Source organism: Schistocerca gregaria, chromosome 1, assembly GCF_023897955.1.
Source record: "Schistocerca gregaria isolate iqSchGreg1 chromosome 1, iqSchGreg1.2, whole genome shotgun sequence".
Classification (NCBI taxonomy): Eukaryota; Metazoa; Arthropoda; class Insecta; order Orthoptera; family Acrididae; genus Schistocerca; species Schistocerca gregaria.
The window spans coordinates 728,531,737-728,547,270 of NC_064920.1; the positions used below are offsets into that span (position 1 = coordinate 728,531,737).

Here is a 15,534-nt window from a genome sequence, read left to right on the forward strand (position 1 = left end):
CAGGTAACTATGAGACTTTTCTCCTTCCCTCAGCAGACGTGGATGTGTTACACATCTGTATTGATACCACTGTAGAATGGAAATTGTACACTTCCAGACATGTGTTGCTATTCAAAATATTATGCACTCATACCCCTCTATAAGTCCTAGAAGTCTGTTACAGTAATTTCCAAAAATCCATACAATACATCTGAAATCTTCCAGTGTCTCCAGTCCTCTTCCACATATACAACCTTCTTTCACGAGTCTTAAATCAAGTGTCTGCAATGTGCAAATCACGCTCTGTGCAAAATTCTGGAAGCAGTTATCCCTTTCATTCATTTTCCCCAGACAACCTTCTACACTTTCCTTCCATCATCATTTCTTACAAATGAATTCCAGGAGACATGCCCCCCCCCCCCCCCCCCCCCAAACCAGTCACAGTGAAATTTTCGTTTCACTTAAGGAACTGAATAATTAATTTTATCTCATTACAAAATTTTTTCAATTTCTTTTATTGTCTTCATATTACTAAAGCTGTAAATTCTGGAATGTGACATATCAAATATGGAAACACAGTTCATTGTTTCAATTTATGATGCAAATGATTTATTTATAACATATTGTAATATAGAGCTAAATTAATTACTATTCATATTATTAATAATCCTGTGATATACAAAAATTGTGTTAATATCCAATCAAACAGTACACATATTCCAATTTCACAATTCCTGACCTTCACACTGGAGGGAAAATCAAGATTATAGTATTCTAACAGATTAGGTATATTTAGATAAATGCACCATAAGAAGCAATGAGAACTCCAGAATAATAGGATGTCATTTTATTTTCAGGTCATAGTACTTATGTTGTCTTTATGTCATCAGCTATTCTGAGCTACTCGCACCAAACCACTCATGTATATATTCCACAAATGGAAAGTCAATTGATTCTTACATTACATTATAATAACATATGTAGCTCCCAGAAAACAACTATTAGATATTCTCTGCATCTTAATGTTATATTTTGCAGAGTTTTACCACATTTAAAGTCAAATTAGTATAGCATGCAAACAACAGCTCTTATCAATAGTCAGTATTCATTCATTTATTTATTACAGACTATAACACTTTAGCCCATCTTCTGCTCCAAAATCATGCAATGTCATGCACAGACATAATCCCATGTCTAATCTACAGTTACATACCAAAAAGCAAAAGCGCTTACATTAAGGTTAGGGAAGAAAGTGTGTTATACACAGCCTTTGTGACAAAAGGGAGCAACAGAAGGAAATCATATTGAAAGACAGATATTTGACTTTTTTATTTTATCATGAACAATTTGTATATTATTTTTAATCAAAGATAAAACATACACTCCTTCCACAAACACATGTATATAAAAATTAAAGTTTTTCTAAAGCACAGCCCAACAATGTCAAACCTCTTCCCACAACAGGCAATTTACAGTTTGCCTTCAATACTAATGAAAATTATTTTCCCATTTACAATACATTAAAATATTAGATGACTTGTAGATATATACCTTCCACTTATTATGGGGTGTTAACTGAGTGGCAGTATTACATGGATGAATGTTTTGAGTGCTTGTGTTATTTAGTGTTGAATCTGTGTTGTTATAGCTGATTATTACTTAACTGGAAGATAGGTCGATACCCAATATGAGTCACTGTCAAGTAACCTATCATCTGGATGGACAGATTGTCATACTACTATCAAATGCCTTCTCTCTCCACAAAACAATAAAGGAAGGGGACAGAGGAGCAAGCTCTGATGACCAAAAACTGCAAGTACTGTTGGGTGATGAAATTGTATTCTATGTCAATATTCAAACTTCCTACCTCACTTTGTGTGCCCCTGAGTACATCCACACAAAACACACTAGCTGTAGTACATGGCAGCATACCAACAGACAGTAATGTACTTACTGAACAGAATAATATTAGTCACCCAATTAAAAGAGCACTCTTGTCACTTTGGAGAGCTGTATTAGGTTGTCATGACCCCTGCCACTGGCAGTGAAGTCGTTTGCATATGCCAATCACTTGTAAATAATCAACACATAAGAAGGGTCAATGTACAAGTGTGACAGAAAGGGAGAGAGGAGGTATCGTGTTTGGACATGCCTACTATCACAAAATGAATGAAGCTTCTCAGTTTGTAGATGTATGAAGTTGACAGTTCAATGTGTCCACACACAACATTTATACAACTCCACAGACATGCAACAAAGCATAAGGACAGTAGTCCTAGAATGATCCTAATGAAGAGACAGGGACAAGTGTCTCACCTTGTCAATGACTGTTCGTTTTACATCCAAAAGAAATTGTTGCAGTTACTGAATGCAGATTTTCACAACCAGCTTTTGAATGAACACTGTTAACAGAACTGAATGCTATCAGACATTTGGAGTCAGTATGTTGTGAAAGGTCATTGTTAACATAATCATATACAGCAGTGTGTCTTCAATGAACCAAATAACACACAAACTGGACAGTAATTTAAAGTAGGTGTTAAGTGCAGTTTGACAAGCTGTGATTTTGCCTCTTTTCAAATGAGGCAATATGTTAAGTGCACTGGTGACCCAATGAGACATTTACCCCACAGTGTGTGAAGGGTGTAGTAGCACCTAGAGATGGTTCTTCAATGCTGAGAGGGTGTTTTTCAACCATGACTTGGGCCTACTCGTTTGATTACCATGAACATGAACCAGGATGTTTAATTCAAAAATTCTCAGTGACTAAGTGCTACAACTTGATGATGAGTATACTGTGAATACTCCCATCTTCCAAAATGGCAAAAACACTTGTTCACGAGATTGGTTTGATGAACATTCAACTGTACCTCATCTGGCCTGGTAAATGATCTGATCGTAATCTCTCAGAAAATGTGTGTGACTAGTTAGAATGCCAAGTGGAATGTAGCAATTGAAATTCTTGCAATTCATAGCGCTACGGAGTCTAATCATCAATGAGTAGCTTCATCTAGGTATGTCATACCTGAAGAAACTATCAGGCACACTCTCTCACTGAGCTCTCATTATTGAGACTAGAGGGGAGGTTACATGGTATTAGTGTTGTGTTCCCTGGAGGTATCTCTTTTCTTTGCGTGTGCTCACTTTCAGACCTGATATTTTCCCTATTAGATTTAAGAATACTATGACTGTGAGTACATTACTGGAGGAGGATTTGCAACAACCAGTCACTATTTACACTTTTGGAATTACTGTTTTCTTCTTCACTGTTTTTGGTTTTTTTTTTTTTTTTCTTCAAGTTTCCTACATAGAACAAACAGGGGACTTAACACTTATTCTCACCATGTACACCATTTTATTTTGCATTTTAAATGTGACTCTGTGATTTCCTATAGCTTTATCTGGGAGTAACAGGCAAGGGAGACAGGGCGGGAGGGAGGAAGAGGTGGGGGAGGGGGATGAGGCTGTTGGTTTCAAGTTCTTACACCAAAAGCTCCAGATGTCAGACACTCAGTTCAGTAACAAACATTGTATGTTGATAGAGTATCAACCAAAACACTGATTTAGTTCATGCTTCGTGCTGTCGTCCATTACAACAGGCTTAACCAGTAATTAAAAGTAACACCAGAACTACGGAGCACAGGAAAAGCATAACTGTGAGGGATTGCTTTTTAGATCTCATGTGGGTGAGTTGGCAGAGGGTGATGTCGTACCCAAGGTCCTGCATTCAAACCCCACTAATGACTATTTTTTGAAGCTGTGTACAAGTGAAATTGACATATGTAACAACATTTTCCTGAAATGTGACAGCATTTTTCTGAGCTTGTGGCAATGTTCTTTTGGCAGTCTGCTTTCAGTTTATAAGTTGAAAGTAGCAAACCTATAGAGTATCAAACAATGGAAAATCCAGGACGGAATGTAACAATACGAGAGAAGGAAAGTTGCGACTCACCAGCATCATCTCAGCATCTCCGCTATATGGTGTGTAGCAACTTTCCTTCTCTCGTATTGTTACAAACCTATAGAATACGTTTGTATAGATAGGTGTGGTGTTCTGTTGGACTTGTGCAACAGAACGTACACAACTCATGACGAAGCAGTTAGTGCATTTGTAGTTTCACAGAATAAACATAAACAATCAGAACAACAGAATAACGAAACAATTGCATCACACATACAGGAATATTAATAGTAACAACAACAACAACAACAACTGATTGCAAATGTAATGTCCCATATACATCAGATGCGCGTGTTGTGGCTCAAGTCTCGTGTTTGTGCACGCACACACAAACGGGTCTGCAGTTGCTAGGCAGTCGGCATATTACAGGTACTGTTGTTGCGCAATATGACTTCATAGAATGTTGTTAATATTCTCGTTGATCTGTTGCATAGCAACTAACTGATCAATGGAAAGTGATGAACTTCAAGGGAGAGGAAACACTAGATATCAACGAGCACACACCAGGTGGATTAGAATTGTTTTGTGGCCAAGGTAATGGGCTAGAGCTGATGCCTCCAATGTTGTTGCCAGAAGGGTTGACCAGCAATGGAAATGATGAAATACCACAGAAGGAGAGAAGGGGAAGTGTTTTACTCAAGAAACATGAAAATCGAAATGCTCAAATATTGGTTTAACATCAAACAGCGGCCAAATCCAACCCCAATATTTGCACATCATACAATGTCTGCAATGAAAAACAGATTTTGCACTAGATGTCCTGCATGGTGTATGTTGTATGAATGAAAACAGTAGTGGGAACGTGGAGAGTTAATGTCTGTGGAGCAGAAGTATGAACATATTAAAATACAAGTGATGGAGACTTTCATACACCATCGCCAGGAAGGTGAATATGTTCATGGTATAGACATCAATGTGGGCAAAAACAAAAGCAGGACAGTTAAATGTACCAAGATTTGACGCCAGTGACAGTTGGATCTTGTGCTGGAAGTGTAAATACAACATTGAAAGAAAAATGATCAAAGACCTGTTCGGGACATTTCTACAAGAAGTGGTAGTGGAACAAATCAGTGGAGAGAAACTTCTGCTAATACTAGATTCTTGCAAGCCCCACAAAGACGCCAGCATTCTTCGTGACCTGCACGTAAAAAATAATCTACCAGAAGAGACAAAAACACAGTTCATGTAATTCCAACAAATACAACCTCAATTTGTCAACTGCTTAACCTTCATTTAATCAGAATGCACAAGCATACGATTCGTAAAATTTCTGATGCTGCTCAAGATTCTTCAGAAGACATTAGTCTGCAACAATGGAATAATCTTCTTAAGCTGCTGTCCCACACATACAGCCAGTTGTGTTCTCCACTTTTCTGCAATTCTCACGGTTATGAATAGAAGAAAATGGCTAACTTGTTGATACACCCAGAACCTTTGAAACTTTCACAAAGTTGTGTTTCAGACACAATCTTTCATTCTGCAATCTGCAGGACGGACGCAAATGTGGGATTCACTGAATGCGATTGGTGTATGAAAGTAATTTGCTTCACACAATTCTTTGTATACAACCATTATTGTGAAGCCTTTGTTCGTGAATGAATGACACTGTGCGCATTGGGGGGCGGAGGGGGGGAGTGGGGTGGTGGCGTGTTTGCAATCATTTTTGAATGTTATGTGCTTCTTATTGATCTTAAAATTTTGTTTATTCCTGTTACTACTACTACTACTACTACTACTACTACTACTACTACTACTACTACTATTACCTCCGCACAAGTGATGCAACTGTTTCTTTATTTTCTGTTCTGATTGTATATTCTGTGAAACTACAAAATGTACTCTATAGGTCTACTACTTTGAAAGAAATGTCACGAAAGCAGACTGCCAAGTAAACAATGCTATAAACTTCAAACAGCCCTTTTACATGCCATAAACATGTTGTTCCCATACAACACTTTCACAGACGATACAGTAAAAAATTATCATCATTGGAGATTGAACTGAGAACCCTTGGTATGACAATCTAACAGTCTACCATCTTTCCCACAGAAACTACAGGTATTAGTTACTCACAATTATCCTTTTCCAGTGTTCCATAGTTTTGGTGTTCCTTTTAAGTCATGTTTATGCCTGTTCTGCCGGATGACAGTACATAGTATGAACTAAATTGGAGCTTGGTACGAATCTCAGTGTCTGACTTTAGGAAGTTTGGGTGTATATTGTCAGTACTTTTATTTATATATCCCACTGGACTGATACTAAAAATCAAGTACGCAAATGTTCTCATTTATGTTTTAAATATTTTTAATTCTCTAAGATCAGTTCTTAAATATTTACATGTAGGTCAACTTTTTTGTTGTCTCTTGGTTTTTCCAAAACACTTATTACCAACAGAGATGCTTTGAAATCGCTCATCTATCAAGTTCACAAAATACGGAAGTCTCAGAACCTCCTAGTGTGTTTCCAAGTAACTGGTGTATGAAGATTGCTCTTCAATTTGAAAATAGCACCAACTGTTTTTAAATCTTATTAACACGTCTGCACATGCCACAACAAGGCAGACACGTGCCCTGTAGATATCCGTCTTAAAGTGAGTTGGGATAATTTATCATAAAGTGCAGCTGTACACAAGGTTGGTTAGTAACACAGATCAGCTGGGAACTCATTCTGCTGGATATAGGCTACTGCAATCCTCTGCTGATGCTGTTGCCATTTTGTAGGTTAGAACTAAGTATATACATTTTATTTTTCATTTGTCATTTATATTTCACCTATAGTGGAAGCAGGGAATAGTTATATCACTCTTGTGCACTGACATCCAGGGTATGACCTGTTTTAAATCTGATGTGGTGTCCGTGAGATGAACATCATTGGTGACACCATCCAACTGTCATCGGGAAACTCGAACGGGGTCAACTGAACAATTAATGAAGTTATTAGGATCCTTTTCCAGTATTCTTCCTCAGTTAAGTATTTCCATCACACAGCTTCCCAAAGTCTAAGAACGTGCTGTGCAATAGATTAGCCCTCTCTCACTATTTATTATTTGAGTTCAGTAGTTTCAAAGATCGTAGTGAATGTCCTTCAAAGAAATCATAATGGTTGATGAAATGCATTACGCTGGGAATTCCACAGAAGAAACAACATAACACACAGTTTCTTTCTGTAAAACAAACAGGATATTGGATGACAGTCCAGGATTCAGATGAACTTACATTTTATTGGACGACAAGATTTGATTTTCTTTGTGATGAATCAGCCTGCAAACAGCTGGTTATCTGCCAGAATATCCTCACAGATATCCCCGATATGAATATAGGCTTTTTAAAAGAATAAACCACCACTGACTGTGCATTATATTACTTATTTTTTGTAGTTTCCATACTTCAGTTTTTATGCCATTATCAAGGATGATGCTAAAGGTTGTTAGACCATTATTAAGTCAGATTTCTCAAGGCAGTCCAAAGCAGGTAAACTAGGCTAACACATGTCTTTAAGATTAAATGTCTTTTTTAATCTATTTTGCTGATGGTATAACTAAAGGAATAAAAAGTAGTACCAGCCCTCATACTGAAAAGGCAGCTAATGAAATATCTGAAAACAACAGATGGTTCGAGACTAATGGGCCATCATTCAATTTAGACAAGATTCACTACATACAATGCAGTATATCTCAAACATTTGCTCAAGTTATAAAAAAGTCCACTCAAAGAATAAAAACAAGAAGTAGCTAGTGTTAAGTCTTTGAAACTACAATTGTTGGAAAATCCACTCCCTAGTATTAATGCTGCACCCTCGTTCAGCTACTTTCGCAGTGTGCTACATTTTGCTACACTTTACCTAAAAATGGATAAATTAGTTTATTCTGTATATTTCCGTTCACTAATGAGTTACGGAGTTATGTTTTCGTTAAACCTGATTTACACAGTTGTTATGACATCAAAAATAATCAATTATCGATAATATAATGTAAATGGCCTCCCCCCACGAACCATGGACCTTGCCGTTGATGGGGAGGCTTGTGTGCCTCAACGATACAGATAGCCGTACCGTAGGTGCAACCAAAATGTGTGGTTCCTGAAGAGGGGCAGCAGCCTTTTCAGTAGTTGCAAGGGCAACAGTCTGGATGATTGACTGATCTTGCCCTGTAACAATAACCAAAACGGCCTTGCTGTTGTGGTACTGCGAACGGCTGAAAGCAGGGGGAAACTACAGCCGTAATTTTTCCCATGGGCATGCAGCTTTACAGTATGGTTAAATGATGATGGCGTACTCTTGTGTAAAATATTCCGGAGGTAAAATAGTCCCCCATTCGGATCTCCGGGCAGGGACTACTCAAGAGGACGTCGTTATCAGGAGAAAGAAAACTGGCATTCTATGGATCAAAGCGTGGAATGCCAGATCCCTTAATCGGGCAGGTAGGTTAGAAAATTTAAAAAGGGAGATGGATAGGTTAAAGTTAGATATAGTGGGAATTAGTGAAGTTCGGTGGCAGGAGGAACAAGACTTCTGGTCAGGTGACTACAGGATTATAAACACAAAATCAAATAGCTGTAATGCAGGAGTAGGTTTAATAATGAATAAAAAAAAAATAGGAGTGCAGGTAAGCTACTACAAACAGCATAGTGAACGCATTATTGTGGCTAAGATAGACACGAAACCCATTCCTACTACAGCAGTACAAGTTTATATGCCAACTAGCTCTGCAGATGATGAAGAAATTGATGAAATGTATGATGGGATAAAATAAATTATTCAGGTAGTGAAGGGAGATGAAAATTTAATAGTCATGGGTGACTGGAATTCGACAGTAGAAAAAGGGAGAGAAGGAAACATAGTAGGTGAATATGGATTGGGGCTAAGAAATGAAAGAGGAAGCCGTCTGGTAGAATTTTGCACAGAGCATAACTTAATCATAGCTAATACTTGGTTCAAGAATCATAAAAGAAGGTTGTATACATGGAAGAATCCTGGAGATACTAAAAGGTATCAGATAGATTATATAATGGTAAGACAGAGATTTAGGAACCAGGTTTTAAATTGCAGGACATTCCCAGGGGCAGATGTGGACTTGACCACAATCTATTGGTTATGAACTGTAGATTAAAACTGAAGAAACTGCAAAAAGGTGTGAATTTAAGGAGATGAGACCTGGATAAACTGAAAGAACCAGAGGTTGTACAGAGTTTCAGGGAGAGCATAAGGGAACAATTGACAGGAATGGGGGAAAGAAATACAGTAGAAGACGAATGGGAAGCTCTGAGGGATGTAGTAGTGAAGGCAGCAGAGGATCAACTAGGTAAAAAGACGAGGGCTAGTAGAAATCCTTGAGTAACAGAAGAAAAATTGAATTTAATCGATGAAAGGAGACAATATAAAAATGCAGTAAATGAAGCAGGCAAAAAGGAATAGAAATGTCTGAAAAATGAGATTGACAGGAAGTGCAAAATGGCTAAGCAAGCATGGCTAGAGGACAAATGTAAGGATGTAGAGGCTTATCTCACTAGGGGTAAGATAGATACTGCCTACAGGGAAATTAAAGAGACCTTTGGAGGAAAGAAAGCCACTTGTATGAATATCAAGAGCTCAGATGGCAATCCAGTTCTAAGCAAAGAGGGGAAATCAGAAAGGTGGAAGGAGTATATAGAAGGTTTATACAAGGGCGATTTACTTGAGAACAATATTATGGTAATGGAAGAAGATATAGATGAAGATGAAATGGGAGATACAATACTGCGTGAGGAGTTTGACAGAGCACTGAAAGACCTGAGTCGAAACAGGGCCCCAGGAGTAGACAACATCCCATCAGAACTACTGACGGCCTTGGGAGAGCCAGTCCTGACAAAACTCTAAAATCTGGTGAGCAAGATGTACAAAACAGGTGAAATACCCTCAGACTTTAAGAAGAATATAATATTTCCAATCCCAAAGAAAGCAGGTGTTGACAGATGTGAAAATTACCGAACTATCAGTTTAATAAGTCACAGCTGCAAAATACTAACGCGGATTCTTCACAGGCGAATGGGAAAACTAGTAGAAGCCGACCTCGGGGAAGATCAGTTTGGATTTCGTAGAAATGTTTGAACACTTGAGGCAATACTGACCTTACAACTTATCTTAGAAGGAAGATTAAGGAAAGGCAAACATACGTTTCTAGAATGTGTAGACTTGGAGAAAGCTTTTGACAATGTTGACTGGAATACTCTCTTTCAGATTCTTAAGGTGGTAGGGGTAAAATACAGGAGCGAAAGGCTATTTGTAAAATACAGCGGCAAAAGGCTATTTACAATTTGTACAGAAACCAGATGGCAGTTACAAGAGTCGAGGGACATGAATGGGATGCAGTGGTTGGGAAGGGAGTGAGACAGGGTTGTAGCCTCTCCCCGATGCTATTCAATCTGTATATTGGGCAAGCAGTAAAGGAAACAAAACTAAAATTTGGAGTAGGTATTAAAATCCATGGAGAAGAAATAAAAACCTTGAGGTTCGCCGATGACATTGTAATTCTGTCAGAGACAGCAAAGGACTTGGAAGAGCAGTTGAATGGAATGGACAGTGTCTTGAAAGGAGGTTACAAGATGATCATCAACAAAAGCAAAACGAGGATACTGGAATGTAGTCTAATCAATCAGGTGATACTGAGGGAATTACATTAGGAAATGAGACACTTAAAGTAGTAAAGGAGTTTTGCTAATTGGGGAGCAAAATAACTGATGATGGTCAAAGTAGAGCGGATAAAAAATGTAGACTGGCAATGGCAAGGAAAGCGTTTCTGAAGAAGAAAAATTTGTTAACATCGAGTATAGATTTAAGTGTCAGGAAGTCGTTTCTGAAAGTATTTGTATGGAGTGTGGCCATGTATGGAAGTGAAACATGGACAATAAATAGTCTGGACAAGAAAAGAATACAAGCTTTTGAAATATGGTGCTACAGAAGAATGTTGAAGAGTAAGTGGGTAGATCACGTAACTAATGAGGAGGTATTGAATGGGATTGGGGAGAAGAGAAGTTTGTGGCACAACTTGACTAGAAGAAGAGATCGGTTGGTAGGACATGTCCTGAGGCATCAAGGGATCACAAATCTAGCATTCGAGGGCAGCGTGGAGGGTAAAAATTGTAGAGGGAGACCAAGAGATGAACACACTAAGCAGATTCAGAAGGATGTAGGGTGCAGTAGGTACTGGGAGATGAAGGAGCTTGCACAGGATAGATTAGCATGGAGAGCTGCATCAAACCAGTCTCAGAACTGAAGACCACAACAACAACAATGTAAATGGAGAGAGAAAAACATCTACTCACCAATTGGCAGCAGGGAACACACGCACAAGATGATTTAACTTTCACATGCTTTTGGAGCCAGTGGCTCCTTCTTCTGGCATAGGAGTTGAACAGGAAGGAAGAGGGGCGAAGGAAAAGGACTGGAGAAGTTTAGGAAAAGGGGTAAAGTTTAGAAATGTAGGCGAGAACCCCGGGTCAGGGGTTGTGATTTTTTTAAACTGTACCCCTTTCCCTAAACCTCTCCAGTCCTTTTCCTTCACCCCTCTTCCTTCCTGTGTAACTCTTCCACCAGAAGAAGGAGCCACTGGCTCTGAAAGCGTGTGAAAGTTTAATACTTGTTTGTGTGTGTGTGTGTTCCCTGCCACCACTTGGCAAGTAAATTTTTTTTAATCTGTCCATTTACATTAATTTACAGGGTTGGTATTTTTAAAATAGAGAAGAATGCTATCACAATTATATCTAGTGTTAGGTATCAAACATTCTGCATAGATCTCTTCAAAAATTAAAGACTTCAAGCACATAAAATAATTACATAAATACACAGTTATATGTGTAGTCAAAACTGTTAATGAGCATATTAAATTTGATGAGATTTAAGACTGCATTAACTAGAGTATCACACATTACCTCACTTGGCTTACAGCTTTGCTCCTCCTAAGAAGCTCTTTCATTTTTGACTGGTAGCTTCCTCATTATGCCAAGTTTATTTCTCTCAAGTCATTAGTCTTTTTTTCTTTCTCGTAAGTTAACAGTAGAGAAGCTTTTGAAATGTGGTGTTCCAGAAGAATGTGGAAGATCAGATAGGTCGATCACGTTAACTAATGAGGAAATACTGAATAGAATTGGGAGGCAACAAATTTGTGACACAGCTTGACCACAAGAAGGATCAGTTGACATAACACATTCTGAGACATCAAGGGATCACCAGTTCAGTATTGAAGATTAGTGTGGGAGGTAAAAGTCATAGAGGGAGACCAAGGGAGGAGAACATTAAGCAGATTCAGAAAGGTGTAGGTTGCAGTAGTTATTTGGAGATGAAGAGGCTCGCACAGGATAGAGTAGCATGGAGAGCTGCATCAAATCAGTCTCCTGACTGAAGACCACATGTCAGCAGTCTTATCAATGGTCTTCCAGGCTTTTGTGTATCAGTCTCTTCCTCTCTAGTTGCTTGTAATAGAAAGCACACACAAGAGTATGCACGACCAGTTTGGTATCACTATACCATTCTTACAGTCTACTATCTTGAAAATTACAAATTTAACCAACCTGAGTAACATATCGGGACTATCACTCAAGTGCCTCCCCTCTTTAACCAAGATTCCAACCAAGATTTCACCTCTTTCATTTCCTTACAGTATCCATAAATTTATAAAACTTCAGACAGTTGTTTCATTTATAACAGACTAAGCATTGTGGCATAGTGATTAACGCACTGCACTTGTTGTCAGATCAGTGATTCAACTTATATACAGCCATCCATCTTCCCACAAATGCCACATTGGTTCATTTGAAAGAAGGACACTAGTGATAGCCAGTCACATCTTTGTGCAAGCTGAGGGCACAAGAAATAACCATTCACATTTTTGTGCAAGCCACTCACTGTTGATGAGATATCAAATGCTCAGACTGCTTATTAGTATTGATCAAGTAATCATCTGTTATTATCTTTTGAAGGAAATAAAGTTCAGACCATTTTCATGTCTTGTTTGATTCTGCTCTATTTTGATACGTTGTTCAATAGAAAAAAAAAGCTAGTTGCACTGATTCCTGTAGAATACAGCTTTCAATGTGGTATCATAAACAAATTGATTTATGAATCTTTAATTACTTTTTGTTTTCTTTCACAGGCACTTTAGAGGCACACATCTCATAGGTACAATTACTAACTGAATAGGGTGTTTGACAGAGCAGAAATTCCATTTCATATGATATCATATCATGAAGTCGATGTATTTCTTTCTTCTACACAGAGGTTAAAATCCAAATGGTGACAGGAAAAATTTCTTTACTAAGTGGTGAGGTTCCTTGGTTCTCCACTTTAGCCACTGTTTTATTGGTATTTGCAAATGTCAGAAATTACTCACCTGTTACTTCATTAATATTTTAAAATTGTCCAGCAAATGGAAAATGTTTATTAGGTCCTCTGTTCTAGGAATTATTCAACATAGTACTTCGTATCACACACTGGGTTGTTCTTCCAAGTTCACAACCCTAGGACTGATTTGCAGAAGCTCTACAAACAACACAGACATTGAGCATTACGGTGGAGGTACTCTAAGCCTGCCTCTTACATTTTTATATTCTGGCACACCTTCCAACATAGTGTGGAAGAGAGTTTCAAGTATCGGAGTGTGCCCATTTATGTATCTCATTATCATCTTAATCATCTCTCACAGTTCTGGCATTTTATCAGTTGAAGGACTGCTTCATCTGCCATCTTAGGTGACATGCAATTTTGAGCATCCTTATGGAACACCAGATTCAAAGTTTTCGACCACCTCCTTTCATACACTAAAAAAGTCCATGTCTACCGTCCATATAAAGGGCTTTATTAGTTGTTTTTTTGGCTATGTATGCCTGATGTAAAAATCATTTCCTTTTCAGAAAGCTATTTTATCCTGATTTCTTCTGCTTTTACTTTTTTCCTAAGGGCATGTGATGTTATATAGCTTACTCCCACTGTCCAGATTCTTCTACTCATTTGGAGATATGGCTTGAAGTGTTTGCTCTCTATGAGGAACTTCATTTTCTACTTGTTTGTTTTCATATCTGCTCATTAATTATTGGATGTATCCTACATTAAGAACAGTGAGGAAAACTGGGCTTTACAAATTATAGTTCTATTACAATGTAGGTGGTACATAACAATTTTTCTGAGAGAGACAAATGTGAAGCATTCCATTTCTGTAACATAAATATTCAGAAGCTTTCGACAAATTGATAAAACTGGAGTAGATACAATTTTAAAGTGGTTGCAAGTTTAAGTGTACAAGGTACTGATCATATACCTGTACATGTCACTATTTTACTATAACCATGTGAATGCATTAGCACTACCAGATAATGAACGCAACAGAGTATCACTCACCAATATATGAGCAATAATTAAGAACTGAATTAAAATTTGTGCTGCAGATGGGACTTAAACCCGGATCTTCTTGCTTACTAGGCAGATATGCTGACCATTACACCACCGCAGAATTATAGTCAACATAGCTGCACAAATCACCCAAGTCAAAAACCGCAGCACAAATTTAAATGCACTTCTTCAGCTTCCAATGTTATCGTAGATAAATTAGAGACTTAAATGTCTCAGGGAAAATTTAACTTAAGAATAGCTGTGAAGATCACACAAAATGCTTATGCTGTGTAAGCCTTAAGCAGTCATGCAACTTGGCCCATGAGGAAACTCTTTTATACCTTGGATGCTTGTTATTAACTTAAAATTACACCATGAAAATTGAGAACAGACGGGCAAAATGTTCCATGTGTTTTTTTGTTATATTTTCTGTAACAAGCTGCTATGTTTAATGTTTCAGATAACATTCTGAGCTTTCTGCTGATTATGGTGATGTGTGATTAATTCTACAATAAGAGTAATAAGACATGAATGTGCTCGTCAAGAAAACTAGAGAAATTCCAAATAATGAGCTTGAATGAAATACTGGATGTAAAATCCAATTATTAGTTGAATATACTTTAAATCTCAAAGAATGTTCACTCCAATTTGAAACTACTAGTTATAAAACAGTAATAAAAAAGTCACATTCCACACGGGAAAATATATAAAAAACAAAAATGCTCTAACTTACCAAACGAGAAAGCGCTGGTAGATAGACACAATAAAAAATACACAAACACACACACAAATTTCAAGCTTTTGCAACCTAAGGTTCCTTCATCAGGAAAGGGGGAAGGAGAGGGAAAGACGAAAGGATGTGTGTTTTAAGGAGAGGGTAAGGAGTCATTCCAATCCCGACACACACACACACACACACACACACACACACACACACACACACACCCAGACATATACGGACACAAGCAGACATATGTAGAGGCAAAGAGTTTGGGCCGAGATGTCGGTTGAGGCAGAAGTACTGAGGCAAAGACGTTTGTTGAGTGACAGGTGATGTACGAGGGGCGGCAACTTGAAATTAGCGGAGGTTGAGGCCTGGTGGGTAACCACTAATTTCAAGTTGCCGCCCCTCGTACACCACTTGTCACTCAACAAACGTCTTTGCCTCAGTACTTCTGCCTCAACTGACATCTCTGCCCAAACTCTTTGCCTATATATATATATTTGTGTGTGTGTGT

The 15,534-nt window shown here is 38.0% G+C and overlaps 1 protein-coding gene across 24 annotated transcripts in view; it reads right to left on the reverse strand.

The window, feature by feature from the left end:
* LOC126266876 (protein lap4) overlaps positions 1–15,534 on the reverse strand; it is a 528,757-nt gene that overhangs the window by 13,617 nt on the left and 499,606 nt on the right. The gene's annotated exons all lie outside the window — the stretch shown is intronic.